This window comes from Sebastes fasciatus, chromosome 8 (genome assembly GCF_043250625.1).
Source record: "Sebastes fasciatus isolate fSebFas1 chromosome 8, fSebFas1.pri, whole genome shotgun sequence".
NCBI classification, from domain to species: Eukaryota; Metazoa; Chordata; class Actinopteri; order Perciformes; family Sebastidae; genus Sebastes; species Sebastes fasciatus.
The window spans coordinates 13,375,267-13,390,997 of record NC_133802.1 but is presented as its reverse complement, the minus strand read 5'-3'; the positions used below and the strand labels follow the sequence as shown (position 1 = coordinate 13,390,997).

Genomic DNA, 15,731 nt, shown 5'->3' with positions numbered 1-15,731 from the left:
AGAGTCTGCGCAGTGGTGATCAGGGAGCTGAAGCCACAGTATTGAGGTCCTGCTTGAGCCAATCACGAGCCGAGCGTGGCTGCAGCTTGCTGGCGTGAGCCCCACCTAACTGCTATGTTAGCACCATGGTAGCAGTTTGGCTAGAAAGACACAACAACTAACCATAATATCTCTATAACTACATTTATGATCAAATTGACACATGTTCTATCACACAGACTCGTGACGGTTAAGGACAGTTAAAGTTACATCTCCTCTCTGGTACATTTCCCGAGCCTCCGGCTTTGCGACTACTTCACTCAGAGCAGCTGTCAATCAAAGCTGCCAATCATTACTTCTCTCCCCCTTTTTATAGCATCAAATAACTAATTAAAACGAAACTAATCAGAAAAATCAACACTTGAACATACATCAGCGTGATAAGAACTACCTAAAATGACAGAAACATCTTTGATGAACAAAGTTTTATTTCACGTGTACTTTTGAGTTTTTTAGTTTGGCCCATGTCCCATCTGCTAACATGGAGGGGGCGGGATTTATGACATAAACTGCAGCCAGCCACCAGGGGGCGATCCAGATGTTTTGGCTTCACTTTTGGGTAGCTGTCATGTCGTCCATCTAGTCTATGGTCTTTTCAGTGGCCACACAGAATGCACTGACCACAAACACCAATGATAAGTCACTGATGTAACAGTCATTTAGAGCTAATGCTAAGATGAAGCTTAATTAATGCATGAATAGAAGCAGGACATTCAGAGAGAAAGATGTGGCTTGTGTTCCTCATGAACTGTAACATAAAAGCAGAGTCAGAGCATCGGGGCTCCTCCCTGATGCTCTGACTGTACAGTTTTACTTATTCCATCCATCTGTCTGTACAGGTAATTACACTTTTTGAGCCTGGTTTAGAAGGGAATTTCATTTCCCTTTCAGCTTTGCATAACCCATTTTCACAAGAACTGGAACAAAAACAAAGACGGGCTCCGACTCTTTGACTGCGCCAATGGAAATCTGCTTTTTGTTCAGAGCAAAGGATGGGCCTTATAAAGAGGCATAATATTCAGGACCAAAGCGACCGTCACCCCCAGGCTGGCGCTGTGTGTTATGATTACTCTTTGTATGCAAGAGCACCACCGCATGTGTTGCCAGCGCGTGCGGAACATGATGTCTTCCTGTGTATCTGTGTATGGATGGATGGGGGGGGGGTGTTGCCTGTGTGTTCTGCGGTTGGCTGACGATGCCGCGCATGCAGCCCCGTCCCTGGTTGGCCGGTGGCCTTGATGTCACCCCCAACCGCGGCGTATGCACCGACAGCCTGGGAGTCCAGGTCAGCCCCAGCCAGTCAGTCTGGAACCTTTGCACAGGCCCATAAAACACAGAAGCACAGAGCAGAAAATTGAAAGCATCGCGGAGGTGCCATGCCTGTGCTGGGGAGGAAGATAAAAGTCTTTGGCCAGGGTTGGAAGCATCTTAGCTGGAGATGCATGCTGGGGGCTGTAGGATTTAATAACCTAAGACCGAGGGGTTGTGGGGCTGCAAGCACACACTGGCAGAGCACAGTAATAGTTTACAGTTGTATGACAGTAAGCTGCAAACCCCTATGATTAATAATATAGCTGTAAGGCATGACATGGTAGTGGTGTCCTCTGTATCTGTTTTACTATTCTATCTATTATAGATAGACTTGGCGCACCGTGTCTTGTCATTCACCGTCTTAGATACGAGACTAGTTGTCATGTTATGGCCTGTCATGAGCCTGTCTCCCAGGATCAAATAATGCTTGCCCAGAGTGACACGGGGGTGTTTGTAGTGCTGTGTGTGTGTGACATTTGGATGAAGTCATCACAGCTCCTGTTTGATCACCACATCCCCTTTGTGGACGTCACTGTGACTAAAGCTGTCACCGAGGCAGAGGCAACATGATTTATCCTTAGAGCCACTCCTTCCTGCCACCTTTGGCATTCCGTTATAACATCACGAGGCAATAAGCTGATGGATTTTCTCCAATTTGGTCCAAGCGTGAGCCCCGTTCCTCTTCCTCTTCCTCTTCCTTCCTTCCTTCCCTGCAAATGATTCTCTTCCATGCTGTGCTGTCCACCACTCTTCCTCTGTCTTAGCAATGCCCGTTATTCTTCCATTTTTTAACTGCGTGTACTCGTAAAGCCGCTGTGGGTTTTATCAGCGGAATAAAAGCCCGAAATGTTAGCCTTAGTGCGCCGGGCCATTCCTTCAACTCACCAGCCTGACAAATGAGTTGTGACCTTGAGTAATATTTGCCCATTATTCAGAAGGCACCCAAGCAGATATTAAAAATAGCCCTCATTTCACAAGCCGCGGTGGAAGAGAAGGTGGAGGTTGGCTGTTATCAGAGGTAGTTATACATATGTTTTGTTCCTTCCTACTTTCCTAGAAATATGCTGTATTTTGTACATTTCCGATGGCCATGAGCTGAGATACAAGAGATGAATTGTGTTCTGGCTCAGTATATTGGTTCACTGCAGATATTAGTCACCACAATAGCAGTATAGAATACTTTTGTATTGTTTACGTCCAGCTTGCATTCACCTTCAACCATGTTATTTCCCATTGCGGGTATGCCGTGCAGTTGCACTGGCCTTTCTGTTTTTTCCCCTGGTTTGTCTCCCTCCACGTCACAAACACACCGGTCGGCGCCGGAAGCAGCGTTAGTAAACGGTGACAATGTTACGGTATTCACTTCTTTTTTTCTTATTCAATCTCTCTTTCAAACTCTCAAACGAGAGTTGGTGATTGTTGGAACATTGGAAAGACTAACAAAGACAGTTTTGGTGAGTTTTATTTTGTTTCTGTCGAGTTCGAAAGAAGTCTGTTTTTTACAAACGATCAACAAGGTAAAATTATTTTCTGACTGGAGTCTGGTGGCTTTGAGGAGAGCATATTATTTGTATGTTTTGCATGTTAAAAAATCATAATAATTGTCCAAATTACCGTTAGTTTTAATTAATAAATATTCTCTTCAACCCGCGTCACATGAGCGTGTCCACCCGGGTGTCGTGTTTACATCACTGTCGATCGGAGCTGGAGCCGATAAATATCCGCGAATAGCCATTTGTCCCGGGAATGAATACCGATTGTAACCTTTCCCACTAAAGACAAAAGACAAATGTCAGTGGGTGTTAGTGTGTTTTTTTTGTCCAGTGGAAAAGGGGCTATACCGTCTCACTATCTGATGTGAGGAATGATGACGCTCAGAGTTGAGCTCTACCATATGACAAAATATGAAATCACATCTGGAACCAGTGTTTATTTTGCCACCTGATTTTGATTCAGTTTGTGTCATTATGCAAGACAATATTAAAGCTAGGGGTGGTAATCTTGAGAAACTAGCAAGAGTACACTAGATTTATAATTATCCAACCAAAAAAACAGGCCAGTGTTGCCAACTCTTTTACAATGAGAGTAGCTAGAATCACTAGCTCAAAAAGTACCTAAACTTTGCAAGAAAGTCGCCAAGTCGGCAACACTGACAACTCGTCCTTTCAGGCCTCCCTCCAAAGCCACTCCACCAAAATTGTCATTATGGACATAAACATATCATAATGAACGTAAACAACGAGTCCAAATGAAATGATTGGTCGGGTTTTTTACAGTCCTGCGACACAGATATCTTTTTTTTTTGTCAGAGCATTTGTTTATTGATTGCTGTTGGGATGTAATGAGAATTTCAACAAATATAACAAAAAATAGTTTTAATGATTACCAACCCTAGTAACCATTAATCATCTAATTTTGTAATTTTTTATATTCAACAAATGTCGAACTTTAATCAATTAAAGGGGTATTTCATTGATTCACATCCATAAAGTTTGTGTAAAAACGTTTAATCCTAAACTGATATAAGCTGATGACATCACCCAGGTTATTTGTTCATACTTTATGAGGCTCCCTCCAGAGCCACAGGAGACATGTTCAATACAATTATTTTCTGAGGCTGAGTAGTACGCCTAATGATAAGAAAACTAATCTGAATTTGTGAAATTAGTGGAATGCCACTTCAATTAATTCCTGTCAAATTGTACTGTTATCTAAAATCTCTACTGTCACCATTTAATTCAGACCCAGCCAACAACCAACATTTGACAGTTCATTTAATAGTACAGTGATATCCAGAAAGGTGAATCATTCATATGAGGGTATATGAAAAGTCAAACCAGGTGAAACACATCCATCTTTAGAGCGACTATGATCAATATGTTTATATTTACACTGTGCCAAATGTGAAAGTAAAAACAATGTGAAAGCGGTCACTCATAATGATGAACCTACAGAGAATTACCAACCGAATCTGCAGCTACTCTCAACTTTATGGAGCTTTATAGTGAGTTTCAGCTCATTGTTTAGCTCTTCGGCCGCAACTTTACTGTTTTGGTTCACTCTCACCGCCTCTAAAGTTGTTTTCGACTGCAGTAAGCAGCTGTTTTCAGAGGAAAAGCTCTAAAAACCCACTGTGCACTACCTGCTCAGCACCAAACAGCAGACACACACAGTTATCGGCTAGCTGGTGAACACAGTGGAGCATTTAGCAGACGAAGAGCAAGATATTTAATAGGGGACCAAAAGCAGAGCTAAAACACTTTCTAAGGCGACTGCAGTCACAATCTTTTTATGTGTACTCTCACTATGATTACATGTTATTCTCATCAGTCAAGAGATTAGCCAAGGGGGCTGGCTTTGTTTACTTGTTAATACAACTGACTACCCATTTTTCCATCTTTCGTAGTATTGTTTTCATTTATTAGCAGAAATTGTGCTGCAAATTTCTCCGTTTTTGTTTACAAAGCTCGTCGTTCTGTGGTGGTTTTCGCTGGCAGGAACGTCTGGCAGTAGGTTCGATCCAGCTTGGACTGACCCACGGTATCTCTGGATCCAGCTCTGCTTATTCTGAAAGCCTCTGACCGCATCACGGTGTCCGAAACGCTTATGCATCCCCCCCACCCGTATCCGTTCTTCCTGTCCTCCCACTCCGTCCCCTCTGCCCTTCAGCCCGCAGAGGGCTGTTTAGCTTCCCAGGGGCCGGAGCATGACCGCTTGGCCACTCTGCTGAAAGGCATGATGGGTAATAAGTGGAAATGGCAGTGATCCGGCTCACGGCTCTCGCTGCTCCTGCTGCTCCCGCTCCCCCAGCTCACAAATGCCAGTGGATGAAGATGGATCCATCCCCGGTTTGACCCCAGTAAGGGCTCCGGCCGTCACACCCTGTCTGTCCGCCTTCCTTATCTCTCACTCCTGCTCTCTCGTTCTGACCCCAAAACACCACCTTCTCTCCCTCTCTCGCCCTGTAACCTTACTTATCTCCCTCTGATCGCGTATCCTCTCTTGGCCTCCTTTACAGTTCCACTATCAGCCAGTCTCCTCCCTCTCATTTTCATCCCTATTATATTTTTTTGGTCACTCCTTCCCTCATTTCCCATGGCTTATTACCTGCTACACCTCCGCTGCCCTCATTGTGGTTTCACTCCCCTCCATCTCCTGTTTTCTTCTTTCTCAGACACACTTTCCCTCTCACTCTTCCTTTTCCCTCACCCATGCTTTTTCCTCTTTCGCTCTCCGTTACGTTTATTCCATAACCCTCCTCACCCTTCCCGCTCCCTGACCCGCTCCCTCCCTCCTATCCTCCCCCTCTCTCTCTCTCTCTCTCTCTCTCTGAACTGGGTGTGCAGGCAGCTCCTGAGTGGCAAGGTGACATTGTGTGTCATATCAGCATTCCACGGCAGTCCCCCTTTCTCTCCAGAGAGTAATTATTTCTTTCAGAGTGAAAGGTTCAATTTGCTATAAAAGAACAAGAGCCTCAGGTATAGAGGGAGTGTGAGGGTGGGAGTGCGAGGAGGAGGGGAAGGAAGGAAGGAAGGAGAATGGAAGTGATAGGGTGGCAGAGAGAGAGAGAGAAAAGTGGGGGAGAATGGGGACGCAAGTGGGAAAGAATGAGAGGGTGGGACGGGGAAGCAAAGAGAAAAAAAAACTGCGAGTGAGGAGAGGACAAGCCAAAACGTTCCCCTCTGTGTACTGGACACACTGTTCTCAGAGGAGAGCTTATGTGTGTGTGTGGTGGGGGAATGTTAGCGAGGTGCTAGAGGCGCTTGGTGACGTCACAGCCCCCTTGTCTCCCTCTCTGGTCCAGGATTACGTCACCTATCTTGGGCCACCTGAGCGCGGCTCACACCACAGCCTGGCAGAGACACAGAGGCCACAGAGCACAAGTAGAAAACACTGACTCTAGGTATTTCGGCCTTGTTGCAGCCTCCTGGACTGTTTTTTTATTTCTCTGTGCTGGTATTTTCAGCCCTTTTCTGTTTTGAGCATTTGCACCGGAGTGCCCCTTAAGGATGTATTTAGAGGGTGCGGGCACTGAGGTATTTGTAGGTAAGCTGTCTCATTTCCATTCCGTGTATATTCCCTTTCCACTTCTCCACACACCCCCAACCCCCCCGCCCCATGCCGCTCCCTCTATCTCGCCCTGCCGGTGAATCCTGCTTCCCACCGTCACCTGCTGTAAATTGTTCCAGTCTCTCTGGTGCGGGAGTGTTTTTTTTCAACCCCAGCGTCTTCCTGTTGGAGTGTCTCTCACCACTGGGATTAAGGAGCCTCTCCAGACAGGCTGAGGCGCTTATTTAAAGCAGCAGGCTTGTCACCAGGACTATTTTAAGTGGGAGCTTGAAAGCAATTGCTGCCGCGTTCCAGCACGATGTTGGCTTGAGTTATTATGCACTGCTTCAGTGGCGAGGAGCGGCGGAACCGAAAAAAGGCTTACCCTGTTGCTTTCCGACTGGAGCCCATAGATGAATAGGAGAATGAGGGGATGGGAGGATGGGCGAGGGGAGACTTTAACCACCAAGTGTTGCCATTTGTTAGTCTTTGTAATATAGCCTTTAGCAGATTCCTGCTATAATTTAATGACTCTCCCTTCCAGCCAGTATCTGTCAAGCCACTCGCCTTTGGGGACAATAAGAGGCATTCAAAATTGGTTCACTGATCATTTAATTTCATGAATTCTTAAAGCGAATTGCACTGATTGGTCATAAGTACCATGCCTTAGGCCAGTAACCTCTACATCATATCCAAAAAGTGTTTTGTTCTGTTCGTACTGAATATTGTCTCATCTCCACCGAATGAAACACACAGGCTTTCCTCTGAGGTGTGTGCCCAGCGTTGCCTGCTGAATATTTGGAGTCGGTCCCATCATCAACAGAGAGCTGCAGAGAATCTTTCTGGGCGAAAGAGCTGCTGGATGCAGCCGGGTTTTGCTCTGTTGACTGAAGCGATTTTAATGTTTTATTGATTTTTTGATTTATTTTTTTTGCTGCTCCAGCCTCCATATGCACACTCTCACTCTATCTTCGTCATGAGGAACAGCCAAACGGGCAGAAACGCCACCCCTCAGCGGGCTTCAGTCCTGGTCGCATGTATCCACATCCGGACTTGCCAGAACAAGGGTGCATAACAAGAGTGCTAACGGTGACAGTTGGAGGGGTTTGATTTTTGACTCACCTTCAATGATCAATGGTTTTCCCCTAGGTTAAGCTAGAAATCTAGAGTGAAGACACTGGCTTCATATGAATCTAAAAAAAACCTAAGGAATCCATTGATACCAAGCCTGTCATACTAGCTTGTCAGGGTGGAGGATAAGTAACGCTCCAAAGTCGCACTGAATTTTGACGAGGAAAAACCGCCATGGCCATTTTCAAAGGGCTCCCTTGAACTCTGACTTCAAGATATGTGAATGAAAATGGGTTCTATGGGTACCCACGAGTCTCCCCTTTACAGACATGCCACTTTATGATAATCACATGCAGTTTGGGGCAAGTCATAGTCAAGTCAGCACACTGACGCACTGACAGCTGCCGTTGCCTGTTGGGCTGCAGTTTGCCATGTTATGATTTGAGCATATTTTTTATGCTAAATGCAGTATATATATTATCATTATATATTTGCCCACTCCCATGTTGATAAGAGTGTTAAATACTTGACAAATGTCCCTTTAAGGTACATTTTGAACAGATACTAAATGTGTGATTAATCGTGATTAACTTTTGACAATCAAGTGATTAATCGCAAATAAATACTTTAATCCACTGACAGCCCTACAATAAACGCAACGAAAGAAGACGCGATGACAGAGAGGAGAGTAAAAACGAATTTTCATACCATAGTGGGAGGCAGACTGGAAAGAGGGGAGAGAAGAGGGTGATGAGTGGAGGGCAGGAAGGAACAGAGAGTGTTTTACAAGGGAGCTAAAGCAGCATCTGACGCCACTGGATGTTGTTCTCCTCTCACAGGCATTAGAGCAAACCACACCGCTCCATCTCTCATACATGCATGCATCAACATCTCCAAGGTTGTATAAATCAAACCTCTCCCGCTACTGAACCAGCATATCCTGCCCACCACGAACAATTACCACCCCACCCCTCGCTCGGATAACAAAGCATCCTATCTTAATAAGCATCCCACAATGGGGAGCTAATGGTCTCGCCGCTCCTTTTAATTTTATTCATACCTAACTATGAGATATTAATAATGAATGCAGAGTAAACAACAGTTTAAGATGCCGGCCACGCCATTGTGGACTAATTGGCTCATTAAATGTAACATTAGGTGGGAGAGGGGGCCCTTGATTGGGAGCTGTAGGCTCCAGTCAATGCTAACACTCAGAGATCATTGATCTTTACCCAGCCTGCACTGCTCTGATTAAAGAGCAATAAAGATGGGGCTGGTTCCCCTCGGCTCCATAACGCTGCCGCGGTTCCCTTAAAGTGCATCAGATGCTGCCCAAACACAGACTGATATTTCATGATCCTCCTGCCATGTGTGCGCCGGGGTGAAGCTGGCACAATATAGGACCACACAGACACAGCTGTGGCCGCAGCCACCCCACCCCCACGCCCCCAGAGTAGCAGAGGTGCTAAACGGTCCGAGGAGGAGATCGATGAGAAAGGGGACTGGCTGCGTCCATCAGATCCTAAGCACCCCAGCATTCTCACCTCACTGCCTACATCTTGGCGTGACCTGTGTTTGTTTTCGTGTGTGTTTCCGCCAGGCTCGCGTTGCTGCAGGGGTCTCTAAAGTGCCTCTGGCCAGTGCTTTGGTTCCCCCTTTAAAAATTCAAGAAGCCCAAAATAAATAGGGGGAGAGGATCACGGAATCCACCGCCCCGGCCAGGCTGTTGTAGTTCGGCGCTGCTGAATTTGGATAGCCATTATTCTTCTGTGTGCTAGCTCACACATGCACCGGTGTTTATACAGTCTGTGCCGTAAGCATTCATTAAGCTACCAGTGTGTGCCGGAAGAGGCCGCATATTACAGTAAACAAAAGCAGACATCCCCTCTGTGTGCACGACTCATCCACCTTTCCAGGGTGACCTAGTGGTGATGGGGATTAGGGGACAGAAGTGCTCCTAGCAGCCCAGTGGCATCTGGCCTGAGCAGGCTAGCAGCCCAGTCGACTGCCTCTCCAGACCAGCTATAGAGGGGAGTTTTATAGCAGCACTCTGGCCTGGGCATTGACTCCAGGTCTAATAAACATCCAATATGTTATCCCACCCTCGCACAACAAGCAGAGATGATACTCTGTAAAAACACAACAAGATTGGCCTGCGAATAAAACCCTTTTTACACACTATGCGAACCTGTAAAGGCCTCGCACGGCATGTGCAAACAGACCCTGACCAGTTGTATAGGGACTAAAGGTGCTACTGGTAAGATAGACTGCTGAAGAAAATTACCACACCTCGCTGAAATGTCAGCGGCTGCGTTGCAATTCAAAACAGATTCAAGCAAGCGTCACTGTGGTACTTCTGAATGATATTATTACCAAGCTTATAATACGGGTTATTCAAAGGGGCAGCGTATTGTGCGGAGTGAAATAAAGAAAGTGAAAAGACCAGTTTCATGTATGCTCTCTGGTATGAAGTATATTTTCTCTTCTATATCACAAGGTCAATACACTATTATGTTAAACAGAATGATTCATATAGGCCTTTCATCTACCTGGTGGTTGGTGGTGAAAAACGCTCCGAGTTGTGTAAATGCTGAAAGGCGTCCATATCTGGTTTGAGGAAAAGACCTTGTTGCGTGTCTGCTATTATTGTCAGCGCTGTTTAATATGTTGTGATTTACTGATCGTGGCATTTCACATCAGGGAGGCCACGACTTTACATGCATCATGTTGATGTTTCTTTCAACCTGACTACACCGTGGGTATCTTTTTTTTAAATGTAGGAAGTGGATTTTTCCCCTCAGGGATTAGATTGATATTATTTCCAGGTTTGCCTTGGATGTTCATTTTGATAAATATGCTAAAAGCCCAGCACTTGAAAATAAACATCTTCCCTTCTTTAAATGGCTAATCCCTTTGACTTGCCGCCGCCACGTCCGTGTTCACGCCCAACAGCCATTACAATGAGCCGAGCATGTGGAGCAGCATAGCAAGAAATCAAACCGTGATAACGAGTGCCTGGAGCGTGGTTTAAGGCGCGGGGCTGATATCTTCCGTGCACAGCCCTCCTCCTTCCCCATCTCTCTTCTGCACCCTCATCTGCCTCTCTTTTCCCGCTCGGAGCATGCCTGCGCTGCACCCTTCCTTTGCCCTCCACTGCCCCACCTTCCTGATCTCATCTGGAGAGGAGCAGGTGCTGTGGAGAGATAGAGGATGGCTGAGGAAGGCATCTCCACCCAGGCTAATGACGCCTCGGCTTCGCTATGCTAGAAACAGCTTCTCTGCAGCAGCCGGGGCTGAAGCAGATGAGAGCAGGAAACATCACAGGAGTCGAGGCAGACTGGAGATGGTCTCCGGCAGATGAGGAGGAGATTGTTTCGAGTGTGTGCAGTCGCATAACAAGACGCTCGCCCTCCCATCCGTATACGCATCTAGATGTGAATATGTGTACGCGCACTCAAAAACTGACTCATATCTCCCAACTCATCAACTCTCAAAGTTGCATATCACACTATATACAGCATCACCCACACTGAAGAAAGGCTTTTTAGGCCTCTGCGTCGGCGACAGCCATGGCCAGAGGTGTTATGTTGACGGGTTATCCGTCCGTCCATACCATTCTTGTTAGTAATTTCTAAAACTTTTGCACAAACGTCCACTTGGACTCAAGGATGAACTGATTTGATTTTGATGGTCAAAGGTCAAAGGGTCACTGTGACCTCATGTCCATCCCAATCTCGAACGCAATATCTCAGGAAGGCCTTGAAGGAATTTCTTCAAATTTGGTGGTCAAAGGTCAAGGTCACTGTGACCTCACGTCCGTCCCATTCTCATGAACACAATATCTCAGGAACGCCTAAAGCGTCCACTTGGAGTCAAGGATGAACTGATATGATTTTGGTGGTCAAAGGTCAAAGGTCACTGCAACCTTACAAAAGATGTTTTTGGCCATAACTCAAGAATGAATATGCTAATTACGACAATTTCACACAAATGTCTAACAGGATAAAATATTGAAATGATGACATTTCGGACAGACATGGATGTGAACTGCAACTTGGCTGAACGGCGGAGGCATACGACCGCAAGGTGCTAATTCGACTTTTCTCTGTTTTTATCTTCCTCATTGTCTCCCTCACTCACACACTAATGGACACACAACATACACACTGTACTGCGGACAGGCAGCATTTTCCATTGACCTCTGGTTCGCCAGGCTGTGATATTCAGCCAAGGTCGGCAGTCATCAGCAGGAAGCCCGGGGAGGGGAGAGGCGGTTGAAAAGTTCAAACAGCATGCACGTAAACACACACGGATGCGGACGCACATACATGCGCTTACATACACAAAGTACAGCGGGGAGGATAATGGGCTGCGCTCTGGTCAGGGATGCCACAGGTCACAGCAAGTGACTGTCAAAGAACACACCCTATGACTTACGCACTCTTGGTACACACACACACACACACTAATAGCAAGACAAAATCTAATATGAAATCTAATGTGATTATTGAAATATATACGCTCAAACTATGAATGTAAAATATTTAAATTGCTCTGCTTGCTGTGTGCATCAGTTTTTACAAGGCTGAGTTAAACTAACTTTGCGTACTTCTCCAATATTGTGAACACACACATACAGATACATACACACACACACTCCGAAGGAGAGACAAAAAGGGGATGGCGGGATTAACGGATCAGTTCCCAATTTCCCCCAGCCACCCAGAAGTAATCAGATCATCTTGCACCTGACGTGAGGCCTGAATTCCATTAGGCTTTATTAGCAGTAATTATCCCCTGCTTCCACCCCATGCTGTTCACTCACTCCACATCCTCCATTCTTCCTCCGGATCCTGACATTGCCCTCCCCTTCTGCCATCCTCTTCACTCTTCCCCCATCAGTTGTTCTCCACTTGCCCCCTCGCTGTGAGTTTCATCCCACCTCTAAACTGCCTGGATGGCTCATTCATGAAGTGGCGGAAAGTAACACAGTACATTCACTCAAGAACTGTACTTAAGAACAATTTTGAGGTACTTATACTTCACTTGAGTATTTCCATTTTATGCTACTTTATACTTCTACTCCACTACATTCTAGAAGCAACACTTTAGTTACTTTACAGATTCAGATTATCAATATCAAATATTAGAGTTGAAACTGTTAGACCATTAATCAATAAGTCAATCGACAGAAAAATAATTAGCAACTATAGTATTTTGATAATCAATTAACCATTTCAGTCATTTTTCGAGCAGGAATAGCGAAACACTTCCAATATTCTCTTTTCTGTCATATATCATTGTAAACAAAATAATTTTTGGTATTTGGACTTTTGGTCAAACAAAACGACATTTAAAGAAGTCACAATTTTTTTATGTTTCTTAGACCAAATAATTATCAGCTTATTGAAAAAAAATGATCAGCAGATTAATCTATAATGAAAATAATTGTTAAAAGTTATGATATATTATCATAGGTTAAAGGCAGGGTTGACGATGTTATCCAGTATACACTATTTGTTATGTTGGTTGAAATGGTCTTTACACCCCGACAGCGATCCATTACTTATTCTTGAGGTCAGATGTCAAGGGACCCCTTTGAAAATGACCATGCCAGTTTTTCTCGCCAAACATTAGCGCAAGTTTTGAGCGTTATTTAGCCTTCTTCCCAACAAGCTAGTACCAATGGAAGGTTTTCTAGTTTCATATGATACCAGAATCTTCACTCTAGCTTTAAAGCCGGCTACAATCTAAAAATCGCAAGTTGTGTTAATGCATTAAAGAAATTAGTAGCGTTAAAATGTGCGTTAACATGTTATTATTGCGTTAACTTTGACAGCCGTAGCAACGGAGTATTTTTACACTTTAGTATTACTACTTTTACTCAAGTAAAAGATTTGAGTATTTCTTTCACCTCTGCATTCATGTTCATGATTGTAATTCTTCTGTCTCGATCTGTCTCATATTGCCCACATGTAAACCCACGTATTCCTGCTGAAGGTCATTCTTACATTCACACTTGCACACATTTTGCTTTTACTCTTAGCAGACCTAAGAAATGAAAAGGCCACTTCAGTTGCTCTCCAATAGCGCTTACGGATACATCAGACAATCTCCCCTCTTTTCTTTTCTTTTCGTAAAACACTTGTTTCTTTTTGCAGCGGGGCCAGAGATGAGATGGACAATTGTGGGCTCTCTCAAATAGTGTTTCCCACTCAAGCAGGAAGGAGCATGAGGACTACAGAAAAAGGCAAAATCCTCCTGGGAGCAGCTTTTTACTCCCAGTTTGTGTTCATTTGTCCCCCCGCTCCCCTCGGCTGCCTTTGGGAGCGAGTCAGCACTTGTTTTATTGGCCGTTACTGTGTGTCAGGGAGCAAATCGGTTTTTACTCACAGGTGCGAGTGGAGGACAAGTGTGAGTGTTCCATTACTTTTTTGTATCAGGTTGGAATTATCTAGGTGGGTTCGTCCACGTCTCTCTGTGTTGGTGCAGGACTGAATAGAGGGTGTGTGTATTTGTTAAAAAAGCGAGAACTATGTTTTTATATTTACTTGTTTGCACATGAGAAAATGAGTATATGTGTATATATGCGGTGTAGCAAAGTAGATGATGGAGCTGATTCCCTCTGTGCTGTTTATTATCACATTTTGTGTAATTATATAATTACTGCTAATCACCCACCTGAGGTGGCAGTGCTCTGCGGCAACACACTATTACAGAACAAACACAGCGACCTCAGCACATCTTACACTCATTAACACACTCCTCCCTCCCTCATTCTCTCTCTCCCCTCCCACCCCCCGCTCGCCCCCTCTCTATACATATCTCCCTCTTGCTCCCATTCTCTATGCTCATTATCTCTTGTCTTTATTTACATGCATGAAAACACACATGCACGCACACGCTTGTGCGCACTCTCTAATGTAATGAGGATCCCAATCACCCGTAATGAGATGAATAGCGTTTCGGCGGCAGATAGGGGGAAATTTATAGAGAGAAAATCTTCCCAGCAGGTACGTTTCTGATGTGAAACGGAAACGAGAAGAAAGCGTCCCCGGATCGCATCTGATGTTCCCGTCCTTTTTTTTTCGACGGGCAGTTGAGAGGACGGGGTAATAGCGCAGCAACGCCATACACTGCACATTAGTTAACTGAATGTGCCAGTCTCCAAATGAGAGAGAATCAGGGGTGGGGGGGGGGGTGAGAGCTATTCACAGGCAAGAGACAAATCTCACATTTCAGACTCCATTTCAAAGAACATGAAATTCAATATACCACACCAATCTAGTGCACGCTGTCATTGCTTATGCCAGTAATAGCAATCAGAGATATTGTATTCACTCCCCTCAGCCTTCCCGGTGTCAATTTATGTTTATGTTTGCCAGTAAATATATTAAGTGTTATTTAAGCCTTTTCAAGAAGTTGATTGTTTTTGCTTTTGTTTTGTGCCGTCTGGCTCTCGCTTGTTTGTCATCCGGTGGATCTTGACACAGGCTTTTATTAATCTGCAGGCTGAATGGCAACTCTCACTAGCGCTCCCCAACGCCCCGCTGTCATCTGCTCGTGTAAATCTCCCTACTTAATTAAATGTTACTGTCAGCACATTGAAAACACACGCAGACAAATCTAGGTGTTGTATCTGCACCGGTCAGTTGAGTGACATTTGAGTGGACACCCTCTGGACTGTAATAGCCAACCCCTTCCTTCTGTTATTTTTCAGCAGTAGAGGAATTCTGTGGATGAGTAGATCATCCACACACTGACAGACACACACAGAAACAAACTGTGTGCTGCAGCAGCCAGGCGCCCACTGAGAGGCATTATGCTAGCTGACAGTGCGACAGGACAGCACAGAGAGACCCCCAAACATCTCGCCCACATAATGAGACGGGGCAGGAGCACCGGGGCCTCTTGAGGAAGAGGGGGAGGTGGGGCTGGGAGGAGCCGTTGCAACATGTCAGTCCTTGTGTGGCCCACAGAGGATGTGCTGGACCCCTCTGTCACCAAGTGCATGTGAAGGATGGCAGCTGCAGACAGAGGCTGACATGCAACTGGCTCATATCTGGCAGCCGGAAGGAATTTATCACAAAGCAGAGACAGACAACACAGCGCACAGCCATGTTCATCAGATGGAAAAGGGAACTTTAATTTAGTCTGTGAGTGACTGTGTGTGTGTGTGTTGATAAGAGTGCATCTCTCAGCTCTCCCCGACAGATAACAACCCGCATTAGACTTAAAGAAGACTTGAGACACAGCCTCTA

General features: G+C 45.2%; 2 protein-coding genes across 14 annotated transcripts in view; one reads left to right on the top strand and one right to left on the bottom strand.

The window, feature by feature from the left end:
* Positions 1-5,503, bottom strand: part of LOC141772528 (acidic mammalian chitinase-like) — a 293,197-nt gene extending 287,694 nt beyond the window's left edge. The window contains exon 1 of the mRNA XM_074643598.1: positions 5,499-5,503. The gene's annotated coding sequence lies outside the window, so the exon portion shown is untranslated. The remainder of the gene's footprint in view (positions 1-5,498) is intronic.
* Positions 1-15,731, top strand: part of camta1a (calmodulin binding transcription activator 1a) — a 346,100-nt gene that overhangs the window by 235,454 nt on the left and 94,915 nt on the right. The gene's annotated exons all lie outside the window — the stretch shown is intronic.